Source organism: Ixodes scapularis, unplaced genomic scaffold, assembly GCF_016920785.2.
Source record: "Ixodes scapularis isolate PalLabHiFi unplaced genomic scaffold, ASM1692078v2 PGA_scaffold2__306_contigs__length_199485367, whole genome shotgun sequence".
NCBI classification, from domain to species: domain Eukaryota; kingdom Metazoa; phylum Arthropoda; class Arachnida; order Ixodida; family Ixodidae; genus Ixodes; species Ixodes scapularis.
Window position 1 is genome coordinate 96,469,631 of NW_024609857.1, and position 12,734 is coordinate 96,482,364.

Consider the following 12,734-nt stretch of genomic DNA (forward strand, 5'->3'; position numbering starts at 1 on the left):
CGAATTGTCCTGAAACTAAAATACCAGAAGCTTTCTTCACGCAGACTGTCGCCCTTCACATGATCCACATTTTCTGCTACTAGTGCTGCATCTACCACTGGACAGACGTTCGAATGCTTGCTTTTAATCCTGTTTTCATCTGTTGTCAGAGAGTCCAGCTGTAGGGAGTTTGGAGGCTGAGGAAGCTTTTGGAGTCCTGCAGCAGTGTCTCTTTTAATTAGAAATGACAATTCAGACTAAACGGTCTATTTTCCGAATACCCAAGGCTGGAATAAAAATGCCAGGAAAAAGTATAAACATTCCAAATTACGGCACTATTGCTGTGCATATTTTGGGCAGTTCAATACATATCATACAGGCAACTGGAGGCAATTCGGCCGTCTTTGCTGCTACCACTAATTTCCAATAATTGTGCATCTTCTAAGAAATATACCTGTATAAACTATATAATTAATTCACGAAGAAGCTACATTTATGTAAAACAACCCTGTTCCACGAGCACTTCCAAGATAATCAGACACGGGGCCTTTAAAACATCTGCGAACCAGCGCATGCAGAGTGGCAGCGCAAAGTCGGGGTCGCGAGCTAATTTGCCGACCACCCAAAGGCCCATGATATAAATGCCACTTCAAATGCCTTTAAATCGGGATGTAATATCGTCCCAATTCATGAACATGCAAGGAACAGAATTCCAGCGTCTGAAACACTTGCACCACCGCTTCACCGATCCATCGCAAAATTGCCTTGTGTCGTGTGGACGGCCGGGGAGGTACATCGGCGGAATTGCCTCCGCCGATAGCTTTCGGGATTTGTAACCCAAGTTAAAGGTAAAAGGGACGAGCAGCCTTATAAAATGTACGGAAGCACGTTAATATTGGCCTAACTCAACGTCTTGTACACCGGGTAAACGAAGTCCAGCTCCTCGAAGAGCTTGCGGCACACAACGCCAAACCAGGAAACCGGTGCTGGGAAGCGAGCCGATGCGAGATCGTGGAGCGGAGTCCTCCCCCTGACGTCACGGTACACCTCACCCAATCAGGGCGCGGCGACCGCAGCGACGCTTGTGTTCGCTCTCGGGGCTAATACGATGCCAACCTGGGTCTGTGTTGGTTTTCGCCTTGAGCCTACTTTTGACATGAAGAGAGCGGAGGTTCGGTGGACGGCGGTAAGCGATGGGAGGAGCCCTGGAAATTAGTTGGCATATAGTTGGCATAAGTGCATATGAGATAGAGAGGAGTGTGCGTCGAGGTCACCGAAAAGCGGAGGAAGCGAGGAGGAAAGTCGTGATGTTTGCTTGGTTGGTGGTGTCTAAACAGAACTCGGACTGCTTCAACTTCAACCGCTTCAACTTCCGCGACTTTTGACGAAGTTGTGTCGCCTTACGAATTTTGAAGTGTCCCGTTTGGAGAGCATTTAAGAAGATATCGCGGCTGAATTAGAACAAATATAGGGATATTTTAAGATTCCAGGTGGCACTGCGGGTGCTGCCTTCTTACCCGTTCCTTCATCCATAAACAAAAATAAAGAAAACATCACCGACTTTTTCTCAGCTTATTTTTGGACGCTTGACCTATTATAGAAATGAAGGAGCTTGGGTTTGGGGGTGAGGAAGAAGATTATCCCATTCTGTTCAAGTTAGGCACAAAAAAAAAAAGGACTGCTGGAGGGGGAGGCATTGTTCCCCTTCGTCTGCGTCTCGTGAGCTTAGGCTGAATTTGCCCTGCCTACAAAGCTCCTGGGTACGTATTTCTTTCTCGCAAAGATCATACGTCCAAGTAAAATAAAATCAATTTGATTTGATATTACCCAAATTACATGATGTATAGAAATACAAAAAAAAAAAAAAAAAGATGTTTACGGCTCGACGTTTGCGTACCGCACAACACGAATCCCGGACGCAGGCCCCATGGCGGTAAGGGACCACATGTGTACCCTCGTCATCGCCACCGTTTTATCGTGGGTGGTGCCATTTTGAGTCCGAGAGAGAAGGGTGGAAAAGGGTTACCGACACTTTTCCCCTTGCTGGAGCGGTAGAAAGAATGAAAGTCCCGGATGAGAGGCTTCGCCGGTGTTGGGCGTATGCATTGCCCGACGCTTTCTTCTGTTTTAAACTCCCGAACTTAACTAGAGCCACGGCCTTGGATGGCGACAACCCCCTGGTCATCGGGGCTCCATTGCTCGGTTATAGGGTGCACGAATAACGACAGAAAGCGTCGGATAATAGCGAGTTTTAGTAGACCGTGTTTTCCGCTCCGCTAAGCCCCTCCGCTACCCGGAACTCTACATCCAAGGCCATTGGCGCGCAGGCGCAGTGGCGGTTTCATCGTAGCGGAGGGCTAGCGGAGGGGGAAATACGGTCTACTAAAACTCCCTAATAGGGAGTTTTAGTAGACCGTGTTTCCCGCTCCGCTAGCCCTCCGCTGCGAAGAAACCGGCTCTGCGCCTGCGCGCCGATGGCCTTGGCTGTAGAGTTCCGGGTAGCGGAGGGGCTTAGCGGAGCGGGAAACACGGTCTACTAAAACTCCCTAATGTCCAGAGACCTATGTAGCGTGCACGGAACCCGGCAAGTGCGGCTGCAATGTCTTTCAGCTCCATCCACATGACCCCGATCTTCGGCGGCAGTGGGTTGCGTCCGTAAACCAAAAATACCGTTCCCCAACGCCATCCTCTCGGCTCTGCTCAAAACATCTTGTGAATGGAGCGCGCACCGTACTTAACGCTGTACCATCGATGAACATCGGGTACGCTCGCAAGATGCGTGCAAGTTTTCTCGTGATAATTTCTGTTTCAGGTTGTAACTTTTTGTAACTGAATTTATCTTAAAGGAATACTTCAAAACGAAATTTGAAATATTCCCGTCGTGTTCAAAAATAGGTTGAATATGATCCACAATATCCGTAAAAGATAATCGCACGTTTGTATTTAAGCCTGGTGGCTGTATTTTTCGTCATAAACTGCCCACTCTGGCAAGCGCTCGGAGAAGGCCCAGCAGAGACCACGTGACATCCCACGCAATCACGTACGTCGTCTTGGGTCGAGCAAACTAGGGTGCCTACATGTTTCCGCCGCTCCGATGCGGAAACATATGTAGGCACCCTAGAGCTAACCTATGGCGCGAGGCTGACGTCCAGAGGATGGCCTAGTGGTTCCAGCCACCGAAGCGGCTGCTTTTGTACGTATTTTGAGTGACGGGTTAATCTTCTACAATCTTGTAGGGGGACAATAGCGACTTCTGCGACACACAAAGGGCAGTCTCGGAAAGAAGGGAGTTCCTCCTGCCCCTCTTCTCTCGTCGTGGCCGGAGGTGAAACAACCTCCGTCACTATACTCCATTTCACCTTCAGTCCGAGTGCAGGAAACGCTAGGAGCTATCCCAGCCAATTCAGCTTTGAGAGAGTGTCATGTGACCTTGAGCTCTCTGCATCGCTCTGGCCAACCGAAAGGTCACGCGATTTTCTCCCGACGCTGGTTCGGCTGGGATAGCTCGTGGCGTCCAGTGCGCTCGGACTGAAGGTGGAACGGAGTATAGCTGTCAAGTTTCCGAGACGAGCATTACAAACGAGGCGTGAGCGACATCCATAAGGCGCTCTTTGCTAATCGTTTAATTTGTTTTAAAATACCTTTTCGAGACTTTTTTTAACAAGATATTGGTATGTTCGATGTGATACTGCTCCTTTGAACACATACAGACCAAAAAATGAGCGCCGAAATTTCGTTTTATCATCTAAAACACTAGGTTGAAGGCTCATTTCCGCCACCGGGTGTGGCTCAGGGTTGCCACTGGTGGCTACTTTTCGCCAAATCGGCTACTTTTGGGGGCGCTTGGCTACTGAAAATTACGCTTGGCGATTTGGCGAATTTTTGGCTACTTTCGGCGATCCGCTGTGGCTCTCAGCAGTATCGCACAGGCACGTTTCCGGTCCAAAACGGGCTTGTTCTGCAAGTTGGGTTCATGCACCTTTAAGTGCTGGACACGGGCAGACTGATTGAAAAGAATACAGACGCATGGACAGCATTTACCTGGACCCTGCACAAGCTGACTTTGGGACGGCATTGTCAGAACGGCTTGCTTCGAGCGGACTGCCTGCCCAGGAGCTACTGTGCATCCATGTTTACGATGCAGTACGATGCTTTCAGTATTTGGAGAAACTGGCGAGTCAAGTGCAAACGCGCAATCCTAAAGAAACATCTGCACTCCGCAGGCTTCAAGCAGTCAGGCCGGAGATTGTAATGGGGTCCAATGCCTGCCGGGAGATTTTTAGTTTGCCTTCGCAACTTCTCAGAATCTCTAGGAATGAGCTGGAAGCGGAGATCCGACTACTGTGGTCTGCTTTTGCCACGAACGAGACGAGCTCTGTGTTTAAAAGGGCCCTGCAAGGTCTTTTTTACTGTTTTTTTTTTTTTAATTTGCACCGAACCTGAGTGCATTGAAAATAGTAACTTAATGAAACTTCCTTTTCTCTAATTTCGCTTTATTTTAAAAGTTATGGGCAAATTAAAATTACAAAAACAAGCAAAAAATAACCTTCATGCTTGAGTGGCCGTGAACTAGAGGAGGAATAGTGAGCTCAGAGAGCGCTCACGGCTGCCGCACTCCGTGTCGACGGCTCGAGAGGGCGCCACTAAAGCCTGTCCTGGATAGGCTGTTTGAAGCGGGCAGCCAGGGCGGCTCGCGTTGCATTTGCTGCGCGATTAAACACTAATTAGGCATGACACTTCATTGGCCACAAACGAACGCAAACACGGGGTAAAGATCAGTACAGAACGGGAACCACTTCGCTCTGCCATACCGCCAACGGGCAAACCGCAAGCCAAACCTTCTCGCCGAAGGCCTTCGGAAAGCTTGCAACCGGTCGGATCCTAGCGAGCCCGTACACGACCGCAGCGCCGCCGCCTACATCTGGGACCTTTCTACGCTCGCCGCTCGTTGGTGCCTAATCCCAATACACCTTTCTAGTATGCGCTGCCTTTTCCACCGCGTGGTGGCGGGTATGTTGACGGGTAATTTCTTGTTCCCGACTTTATAAACTGCATTTGTTTCTTTTCAGATCTAAAATACTTACAAAAACTACTTTTATAAATGACTGAAACGGTTCGCGCCACTTATATTTTGTATTTCGACTAAAAGGAAGCTTTTAGAGGCTCTGACCAGTAGCAAGCCAAGGACCAAAGACTGGCCGCAGTTTGAACAGAGCGCTTGCTGACCTAAGGCCGGCCCTCGGTGGAAGAGGTTTCCGCGTCGTCTGGTTAAAATATGACGCACTGATATTTAGTTGCTCTTTCCGTGCCCGCTGGCTTGCCTGAACCCCAAGAGACGTGGAAACCACAGACGCCGTCAAACTTCTGACATTTCCAGTTCCAAATGCCGAAGCAGACTATTCTCCCACATAGCGCTGACCAACACGGAGCTTCGCAATAAGATTAAGCTTGACCTTCCGGAGTCCATCCTAAGAATAAAGTTTGGCCTCCGTCTGCAGCAGAGAACATCACATACATACACGGTTACAGATGAAGTGCTCCAGAAAATGACTGTAAACTATTCTTGGGCCAGCAGAATCTTCTAGAACTTCGCTGCAGTGTTTGATATATACAATATTAGCTATTGAAGCGCTTCACCCTCACGCTTGTGAACTTGTGATACGTCCGAGTACAGCCGGCACGTGTGTGCAGTAAACTCAAGACTGTTAGTTATAAAGGTTTAATATAGTGTTTTTTTTTTATTTCTTTTCTGTTTTTAACACCTTTATATTGTACATACTAGGTGTGGCGACTTTTGGGCGAAATCCCAGACGAAATGGCTACTTTTGGCTACTTTCTGCACGTGATTTGGCTACTTTGACTCTAAACCCAGTGGCAACCCTGGTGTGGCTGGAAATAGGTGAGCGGCGTTTGGCAATTTCCGGTTCCTTAGGAAATTTCTTTTTTAGCGGTTGACAAACCGCGACGATTATGTGCATGCCTGTCCAAGCATGGTTCTGAAGACTGCACTCTGGAGGTCTCAGAACCATGCTTGCGCAGGCTTGCAGGTCATTGTCGTCGTTAGTCAACAGCGAAACAAAATTTCCTTCGGAACCGGAAGTTGCCTAACGCCGCTCACCTATTGGGGAGGAGGACAGACCGTGACGCCCCAAGCGGTTAACTTAACAACTACATGGATGGGGACAACAAATACAATGACGCAGCGCTCGGCCGACATAACCGAACGCGGCGTCAGCGTTCGTCTAGAGTTCGTGCTCTCCGGCGAGGGGGAGGAGGTTTTTTTTTTCCCACTACGGGCTGCATGAACAATGCAGCATGCACGATTCCAGCTCAGCACAAAAGCCGAAGTGGGTCAAGCTCGCATTCTCTGAGGATTGTTAGTATTTTTTTACATTAAACTGTGTCCGCGCTCTATTGTAGAAGATGACATGGCCATGCCCATAAGGCCTGTCGGCATGTGCACAGGCCTTCTGTTAAGTAAACACCGAGCGTGGGGAAAACAAACGGGTCAGAGCGCCCCCTATAGTTCGACCTCCTGCCCAATTGTCGAAAAGTTAGCCTCTTTCAAATTTCCTGAGTCGCGAGCTCCTGCGCGATACCAGATAGCCCTGACCCTATGCTGACCGTCACAACGCGACTAGATTTTTTTTTTTTTTTTTTTCAAAATTAGTACATAATGTAGTTGGAAATAAACCTCAAATTTCTATTGCTGAGGTTGCAACATGCTCATGCATCGATTGCGAATAGTTGAATCATTGATCGACTCGCTCGGGCAATAGGCCCATCTCGACTTCGCTGCTTTCAGTTCTCGACAAAAGACACACTCGTCGACACGGGATCCTCAAATAAAATGTTCGACGGCCTGGAACGTCAATGATCGCAAAATGATTCCCATCGGGAAAGTTGGGGGAGATCTTTTATTGACAATGATCGCAGTATGTCCACAACACAGTCGGCAAAGGGAAGCGTCTCTGAGAGCAGCGTCGGGCGGCCCCCACCGCCGAGTCCCCCGAGGACGACCTTGATGCCCGGTCTAGCCTGACCGGCACTGTCGACGGCTGTGGTGATCCCTTAGCACGAGGGCTAACATGTGGTCTTGTGGCACACTGCCTTATCAGGCACCTCGCAGATGAAGCGGAGACTGCACTCTGTCTCGTGCACCTTGAAGCGTCTAGACGCAGACACGCATCTCACGACGCATCCAATGAAATAATGCTCGGTGGTCACGGTGTTTCGCAGTCCAACGAAGAGGAATCGGATGACGAAGAGAACAGGGGGCGGCGAAAACGAGGCTTGCGCCGTAGCCGACGTCGACGGCGTGGCAAGACGCAGTCCATCTCGAAGAGGAGGATGAGGCAGGCGAGGGTGAAGCAGGCGAAGCAGAAGATGGAGACGGCTCGTACCGTGTTGACCAAGTCATCGATGTCGTTGTTCTCGTGGTCAGGGTAAGGAATCGCTGAAACGAGAAGAAAAGAATTATGAGCGAACGTCAAGGACGCCTAATGAGTAGATGGCACACGAAGCGGACTCTTGGTAAATTAAGGGCTCTTCACACAGAGCACGACTCCCTCCGACTTTTGCTGTGCACAATTAAAACAAGAAAAGAAAAAAAAAAATCGGATTGGCGGCAAATCGTTTTTATGGCGACCATTAGGTGAACGACAAATTTGGAATATATTTGCGTTCTGTCCGAACGACATAATTATTTCCCTCAAATTTGCCTATAAATGCGTTTACCTACCCATAAAATAAATGTCAGGGCAATAGAGACACAATGAGAAATAGCTTACCTCCGATTCTGTGTAGAATAACCAGAAACAAACCAGCCATCCTGGGCAACGAAAAGAGGACTGCCATCATGGGTGCGAAGGTTTCTGTTCAAGACGTTTCCTCCACTTAAATTTTAACAAATGCCCCGCACAGGTCGGCTTCCAGGGTTATATTTAGGGCTGCAATTAGGGATTATTCGCGGCCGGATGTCATAGCAGGGCGAGGAGGAAACAAACGAGGGAGAAAGGAAAAACGTAGCAGTGTGTTCATACTAAGAAAGTAGAGAAGAAGGACACAGAGGGACAATGCAGCACCAGCTACACAAAGGGTTATGCTTTTGTAAGAGGTCAGCCCTCTGACAATCTAGCTCTCGTACTTTCGAAGGTTAAATTCGTCCCCCCCCCCCCCCCCGCCGATGGATACAAAGGCTATTTTCAGGGGCGCGGTTCCCTCTCCGATGAATACAAAGGTCGCTTTCTTAAAAAGTGGGGATCGGAGACAAGTTGGGCATCACTCTGTAGCCATTATCTATCCATTGAAGCGGAACAAGGGGCGTTTCCAGTGAACTCTTCTTTCGACTGCGGAGGGATATGAAACAGGCGCATCACGCTTGTGGGAGGAGCTTCTCTTACCTTCCTGAGTTGTAACCGACTATAATCTGACTTTTCTAGTCAGTAATGGTCGTCATACGCAAGTGAGTCAGTGAATGAGTTTATTCAGACAAATTAACGAGGAAAGGAGGGGAAATGCGGAACGAGAGCTCAATATCATAGCGGAGTCATCTTTCGCGTTCCGGGAAAAAGGAAACAGAAAGTCGGTGTTGCTTGTGATTTACCCTTTCTCTGTTCTCTGAAATAAAACCTTGAAAATATACACATATTAGAGCAACTCGGCGTTCAAGACCGCAGCGCCCTGTGGCCAGCAAATTCCAATCTAATTTTCCGTAGCGTTTCAGTTGTGCGCTCTCACATTGTTTGCGGTAGTCAAGCTGGCAAGATTTCTTTGTTGACTATAAAATTTTGAGAAAAAAAAAATAACGAGAACTAAAAGGCAACGAAAAGCAATGCTATCGTTTTGATAAGACACTGAAAACGCGAGCTTCATTTTTCTGTCGCTTACTTAATTTTTTTTTCTTGGTTTATTTATACGCTTCGTTACCGCATGTTGACAGATGCTGACAGACGCTTGTGAACGACTGTCACTCGTGCGCGATCGAACACTGCAGTGCCGCTTTATGCTCGTAAGCATTCGACTTAGAACGCGCCCCCTTGCCGAGAGAAGAAGGCCTATTGGGATTATACTTCAACGTTTGTCGCACTTACTATCAAGTTCCCAATCGCTTCACCCTTTTAATCACTTAGCAGATTTAAACGTGCCGTGAACTCAGAATGAGCCAATCTCGACATTCCAAATAAAACCAGCTCCTGCAGCTAAAGACAACATGTTTCTCCATGGGCTTGCCCGGCTTCACGCAACCAATCTTGGCGATGTAGCAGCCAAACTCGCATTAAAAAAATTAATAATAAAGTAACCATGTCGAGGAATTTTGACGTAAATACAGCGAGTGTACGGGCGAGCTGGTGGATGCTGAAAATTACCCGACACTTTGGGCTACGAAGTGCGCGTGGATGTGGGGAGCGCGAATACTCCCTCAAGCAACAAAGCTAGATCCTGCTAATTTATTTTAGTTGCAGTGACCTGGATTGAACTCCAGAAACGTCGTTTTCGTGCCATTTGAGGCTCAATATGTTTGCCCCAAGTTCTTACAAATGCCGCTTCTGGCCTCTTTCCTAAGGACGTCCTTGGTCTGACACCAAGAAATAAAGCTGTTACCTTTAAGCGATAAATGAATCAGTTAGCTCGATCTAATCCGGTGGCTGCTAGAACTGTTAAAACTATCGCGAAAATTATAATCAGAATTGATCGAATCGAACGAGGTGGAGCTCCGCCTCCCCAGATACACTGCTCGTATACTTCATACAAAAAAAAAATATAAATAAATAACACGGTGCTTGTTGCAGGCATGATACCAGAATTATCTGCAATGACACATGCACGCTTCGAACATCTCTACAGACTGTCAGAGAAAGCATGAAGGATAGGAGATCCCTCTCTCTCTTTCTCTTTCTCGTTGAGGAGCATGTTAAATTTATTAATGCAATATCGCCCCCTCTGTACAGATGCATGCGGACACCTACGCCGGACTCGCTCTCTGTTAAAACGAAACAGCGACGCGGCTGCTTAGGACGGGTCGGCTAATCAAATTTGCCCCCGAGTGACCCTATATACGCCGTGTTGTCGCAGAACGTCCACCGTTATGACCTATCCCACAGGGCGAGCCAACGTTACTGAGACCAAAGAGCACCAATTTTCAGTATACCGTTTCGTCAAATGCATGTGCTTTCATTTTCTGTCACCGAATCGTAACTTGATTAGCTCCATAACGGTCCTTATACTTCGTTCACCGCTAACCTAAGAGAGTGGTGAAAGATGCACACTTGCCGGACAAATCAACGGCCCATCTTTCGTCACCCGATTCCGCTCTCCGCGTAATGGGGAGTTTTAGTAGACCGTACGTTTCCCCCTCCGCTAAGCCTCCGCTACGAAGAAACCGCCACTGCGCCTGCGTGCCGATGGCCTTGGCTATATAGTCCCGGGTAGCGGAGGGGCTTAGTGGAGGGGGAAACACGGTCTACTAAAACTCGCTAATGATTCGTATAGACGCTTTGCAGCAGCTGTGCATGGACGCCGCCATAACTGACCTTCAGATTTTGTTTCCTCTTATTTCGTTTATTTCACTTCATCATTACCATAGCAGGCCAGGTTATTGCCACATTACATTCAACTGTGTCCTTTTCTAAAGCATCGGCTTTTGTAGAGGATCGTTAACTACCGTTTCAGTTGCTCGGCATCTTGGTAAGACAAGAGAAGGTCAGCCATGGCGGCTGTAATTTGGCGCGTGTGTAAAGCGTCTATAGAGAAAGATTGACGAATGACTGGTCCGAAGAGCACTTCACTGTACGGTCAGGATAGCAATGAGTGGAGTTTCGTCAACGATGAGAAACCATGAACCATTTTCCCAACGCTGCCACTTTGCCGCGAGAACGATCACTTTCACGTCCATCGTAAAAGAGAGGGAGGAGCTGATAAGACCAATCAGACAGCGTCAAAAGGGTACCATCGTGGTGTTCGTCGTCGTGTTCCTGGACGTGTTCTATCATTGCTGAACCAATCCTATACAAACAAGGCCGTGTAAAGAGTTTCCAAATGTTGTTAGGAGAGCGGCCGCCGCTATGGCATGACGCGGGTGGCGGAAAAACGCTCACTGGAGAAAAGATCACTGCAAAATCGTCGGATGCGGAGAAAAGCTCGCCGGCCTTTTCACGAATCAGGAGAAAAGCTCGCCTACAAATCTACGATCCGAGCTTTCGCTCAACCGAAGCATGATGATATATGCGTGTGTTTTAGTTTTGCACTTAAGCAAAAGATTTTTTTTTCCTTCCAAGTGTAGCTTATACAATGACGTCTCTGGTTAGATAGCAAATATAAAAATAAATCTATATACAGAACGATAATTAAAGAGGTTAAATATAGGCAGTGTAGTACGCGGAGCTTGAGTAATTCTTGTATATTTAATTACCTTTCATGCGGTAGCCGGCGCAGCATTGCCAAATCTTCGCATTTCTTCATTTATTTAAGGACGTATACGCTTTTATTGCTAAACTCTTCCGATCGTAAAATAATAATAATGAGAAAAGCTCATGTCTCCTCTATTCTGGCTATGTCAGAATTAAACATGGCAGTGCTCAGGCAAAAACGGTCGGGCTTCAGCACATCACGTGCCCTGCATAGAAATCTGTACCGCCTGCGTGGGACGCGCCTGCATTTTTTTGTTGCACTACTGCCCTAAACTGCTCAATAGCGTTCCCGAACATGGGAACAAATTGTTCACTTCATCAAATAAGAAGTGAATTGATGACGACCACCATGGATAAAAATTGAATTAAAGCTGAGCTTTTCACCGGATTTGTCAAACGACTGGTGAGTTTTTTCTCTTGACCCGCACAAAAGTGGGCGAGCTTTTCTTCGGTGAGCTTATCTCCGGGATTCTATGAAGCTAATATCTCAGCCGCTTGTCTGCGCCCGCTCTTCATTATTATTATTTTTTTTTTTTACGTCGGTTATCAGTTTTGCCCGTGCGCTAGGCTTCCAGCTCCGGTAAAGAGGTGACTACAGCGTATGAAAAAAATACTCACCAAATTAAGGCCCGTCTACTTATTATCATTTGAACAGGTTACGAGTGTCCACAAATTGATGTATGGATAGATGTTAATGGCTATACCCTTTGTAACGGGCGGTAGATCGCGCCACCAAGCCCCAGTCTAAAAAGACAAACATATGATTCCTCCCGCCCTTCTAAGTCAATTTTCTCACCCTAGCTATCACGGTATCACCAGGCAGTGAGGGATATTACCACAGACCAGCATGACCTTTAGGAAATCGGGCAAAAAAAAAAACAAAAAAAAACATCACCTTCCGCTTTTTCCTTCAGGCGAGGGACTCACCAATTTTCTTCTGGTCAAACCAATTGTCGGCGTTACCCCAGCACCGAACCCACTGGGGGCACGGGGTTCAGACTTTGGGCAGGATCCAGCGATCCACGCGGGAGGGAGTCCCAATTTTTGCTCTGTCCCGTCTGTCCCCAGGTGTGCTAGTTAGTTATGCATCATTCAATTTCTCTTAGATTTCCACCAATCTTCTAAACGCCTCTTTGTGACTGTAACCACGCTGAGATACCACTGCGGGTTGCCAACCAAGCGACGCAACAGCAACGCACGTCGTAAATATAAACACAAGGAGTTGGGCTCGATTCAATTGTAACTTTCAATCCAGCTTTCGAGACTGCAAATATTGCGCTCGCGCAGTTAAAAGCCATAGCACGACATGACGATATTGAAAGAACAGAAGCGTCACCATGTTTGCAG